Source organism: Stylophora pistillata, chromosome 14 (assembly GCF_964205215.1).
Source record: "Stylophora pistillata chromosome 14, jaStyPist1.2, whole genome shotgun sequence".
NCBI lineage: Eukaryota > Metazoa > Cnidaria > Anthozoa > Scleractinia > Pocilloporidae > Stylophora > Stylophora pistillata.
The window spans coordinates 13683798-13687917 of NC_142532.1; the positions used below are offsets into that span (position 1 = coordinate 13683798).

The 4120-nt window shown below is 39.7% G+C and overlaps 1 pseudogene across 1 annotated transcript; it reads left to right on the plus strand.

The window, feature by feature from the left end:
- Window positions 1-993: 993 nt before the first annotated feature.
- On the plus strand, window positions 994-3312 carry LOC148716649 (uncharacterized; annotated as a pseudogene). The gene is made up of 3 exons (XR_015995651.1): window positions 994-1306; window positions 1812-1949; window positions 2390-3312. The product of XR_015995651.1 is annotated as an uncharacterized LOC148716649 (transcript).
- The last annotated feature ends 808 nt before the right edge of the window (window positions 3313-4120 follow it).

A 4120-nucleotide genomic window follows, 5' to 3' on the forward strand; every position in this document is an offset into this window, starting at 1 on the left:
GCTTGCTGCAATGGCGCTTGTAAACCTTGCCTTTCCTCCACCGAAAAACTAAATTCAAATAGGACACTTTTTTTCTAGCTCGCGAGAAAAGCTTAAGAGTTGCTTGAGGCGCAATTTTAAAGAACATCTTTAACTGCTTTAGTGTTCAGAAACATAGTATAGCTGACCCAATTTGGGCACGAAGAAAAGCGACTTATTCTAATGAGGCGTTTACCAGGTAAGATCTTGTTATCCAAATTCTATGCCAAATTCTTATTACAAAGAAGTGAGAATTAATTATTTACTTGCTCTGTCTTCTCATAAAGCAGAGCTTTGTTAAGGATATTTCCACGGCCAACCAAGTGAAGCTGTTTCTTTTTCCCATCCAATTAACAAATGGTAAACACCACAGCGTATACTATTGAGTTATGGATGCACGCAGGAGGTTGCTAAGAACGAAAGAAGCGCAAGAGTCGCGCGAGGCGATAGCCGAGAGCGACTAGCTTCTTGAGTGCTTAGCAAACCTCCCAAGTGTATCCATAACTCAATAGTGCACGCTGTGGTGTTTGCCATTTGTTTTATAACATAACATTGATACATCGTAGCTAAAGAGTTCCCTTTTATTTAACAAATATTACGTGAACAGAAAATACAAGCGCGCGCGGAAAAATTGTCTTTGCATTTGCTCACGTCAGCAGCGTACACCCATGGGCAAATGGGGGACGCTGCATTGACCAATCAGAGCGCGCGATTTACTTTGGTTATGTTATAATTAATTTTGATTTTAGCAGTGTTTTGTATTTTCTTGCATGGCAGTGTCACAACTTCACGCTGCCAATAATCATTTTCTCGTATTCCCGAGCGGAACACGGTCATGCGTTTATGTCTTCAACTGGTGTAGATAGAGGTATAAATGTGACTGAAAACTGGTACATAACCTCATCTTAGCATTGTTAACTGTGTTAATAGGCACTTAATCCGTGGGCAGCAGCAGCCACCTACAATCACCCCAGAATGAATCCAAAGTTGTGGCTGATTATCTTGTTTCTGATTTCCCGGATTGGTATACTTGACACTACTGGTCAGTGCCATAAGCAGGAACGATCAGTTAGTGGAATGTATCTCAGCGGTCGCATATTTAAAAAGTATCGGGTTAGGTTGCCAATGGAGTGTTATTTCCGGTGAGAGGAAGAGATCACGTGTCAGAGTTACAATGTCGTCGTTGGTCAAAACATTTGTGAGCTGAACAATCGAACAAAGGAAGCAAGACCAGAAGATTTCATTCCAGATCACAAGAGATTTTATATGAAACGTTCTGGAAACAGAGGTACGGTTGAAGCTCCCTTAATTAGCTCTTTGCATTTGCAATTCTGGTAAGACCTTTTTTTCTATCTGCGCGAGTATAGAAATATTAAATTCGGAGGTATACACTATTTCGAGATAAAAAGTTTTGAGTCTGTGACTGTTTCATAGTTTGTTTTGTTTTGAAATACATTCAGATGTTGAGGCGACGTTTCGGAATCGGAACATCAATGTTACCTTGACAATGTTGATACGATAATAACGAAACGTTGGTTTGTGTCTCCTAACATGTGTCATTGTTGTTGCTTTCCATCTTATTTCTTGGCCTAGATCGAATAGAATTAGCACAGTTTACATTTCTACCTGCTTTTACGCATACAGTGGAAAGTGGAATAGTTTATTTCCTATCCTGTTATTTCCTATCGGTTGCTGAGATTGCATTTTGAATTCTCAACCTATTGAATGCCCAAATTCCCGATTTTCATGATATTGTAAACTACTTGTAGGAAATATATTTTTAATGGACGCAGTTCCCCTCGGATCCATCAGAGAACTTCCAGCGGAAACCTGCGGTGAGATCAAAGCGAGTGAAGGCGACGAGATGGCTGCCGGGAAATACTGGATTTACACCAAAGAAAATAGCAAAGTCATCCAGGCGTATTGTAAAGGTAAATCGTTTCATGGGATTGTTACAATCATTTTTACCCCACTGCCTCCTTTATGTGATTTTTTCTTCTCTAATTTTTTTTAACTCACTAAAATATTACCTCGAAGCAGTGTTTTTTACAAAAAAATGTGATTTTAAGTAGTAAAGGAGACTGTTTCCAGTACTTCCAATGAAAAAATGAATTCGGAGAAGAAGATGATTCATCGACGTGAATTGTTCTTTCTATTATACAAAATTGTTTAGCTTGACGAATGCGAACACATTACGATAAATAATAAGGTCACGATGCAGAAAAGGAAACAGTTTTTATTACAGGGAATTATCTTGCAAATGGCTGTCAGCTACCATTCGTAACATACATTGACTGTCAGTGGCTATAGATATATTACACTTAAACTCAGAACTTTCTACTCATCCTATTAGTCAACCGGTTTATTTTAGGGAGCTGGCAAAAGATAAATGGAGAAGAACCCGTCTGCTTTGGAGCCAAAGATAATCTGTATGGCTCCTTCAGTATGACAAAGAGTGGACGAGTGAAGACCATGAAGCTTATTCACAGGTCAGGGTCGGTGCGCTGCAACCCTCGGACTGCTGCATCCTACTGGGGCTGCACTCATCAAGAATATGGAGAAAAATTGATGACAATCATCACAGATGCCAATAAGAAACCTGTCTATCCGCCTGCTGAAGACTTGAAATATCATTCTTACAGTCTTCCTGGATATCACCACAATTCAACTGAGCTGGTTTTTCGCAGCCTCGTCAATCCGTTGTCTGTTTCGAGTAATCAAGAGTTGCAGATATGGTACGGACAGGATTGGAGAGAGTTTTCAGAGGAAAACAACAGTGGTGAAACTTGCGTTGATGTATTTGTATGGTACGTTTGAGTCTCCTCTTATTGAGAACAACTCTTTGTCGATTTAAAAACGTGAAAGGACAATGCTAGATTTCAAATAAAACAAAAACCTGAGGAACATTCTTAAAAAGAAAAACGTCAGATTGTATTAAGACAAAGGGTAAATCATAGTGCAGCCTTGTTTCAATGTTTGAGAACTGCGATATTCTTATTTTCTACTCGTAGTAATAGAGAAACACTGTTGGGATCAGATTGTTTTTGCTTTTTCAAAGTATCGCTCAAGACCATCCATGCAGATGTGATATTTTTCAGTTAATTAGTTTTTCTTATCAGTAGTATGGTACACTCGCTCAGCATTCATAGTTGAGGAGAATGTTCAATTTCAATAAGTGTCTATGAAGGTTGAGAGCGGCAAAGAGGCAAGACAAAAGCGATCGCTACTCGTAAATCTGCGCGAAGCATATGCCTTATTTAAGGAGGGTTCGAAGTTGAAGGTCGGATTTTCCAAGTTTGTGTCTTTGAGGCCTCCGCAAGCGCTGCCTATGAGACTCTTTGTGATCATGAAGTGTGCATGTGCAAATATTACGAAAAGATAGTTTTTCTTCTTCAAACTCTTACCACCACTCGTCTGGTATTTTCGCGCCACAAAAAAGCAGAAGATCTACTAAATGCTACAGTTTGCAGCCAAGAGGAAAGTAAGTGTATGGACAAAGAGTGCTCAAATTGTGGTGTTGACCAAGTTGTAGATGAGCTTTTTGATACAGATAACGAGCTACCTGTCTAGCAGTGGTGCACTGCAGGTGATGGCAGAGTGAAGAAGCTACTTGTAGTGACCAATGTGGTAGGAGCAAAAGAAGACCTAAAAGCGCAGCTTGATCGATTTGGAAGGCATTTTCGCTTGAGGATTTGACCATTTGGTTGTTGATTGTCAGCGCCACATTTTGCCAAGTTGAGTGGTAGAAGGCAAATCTCTGTCTTAAATAACTCCGTATTTTGTACTTTCAGTTTTTTTGCTGAAGATTGTAAAATGCGAGGCACTGCTAGCGCTTTCTCCACGAGTTTGAAATAAAAGTGGTTTTCATTCTAAAAATATCTTGTTTTCTCTATTCGCCAGATACTGACACCTGACTTTGAAAGGGTTTCCAAATTGTTTGCGCACTGGCGTGGCGCACAAAAAGTACAAAACATCTGGTTTCGCCCAGTGATTTGGTGGCTTAATTTAGCTATGCGATTCAAGAAAAATTCCCCAGGTACAAATAAAATTGTCCACAGTTCAAACGTGAGCGACTTACCTTGCTTTCCATTCCCTTAAAAAT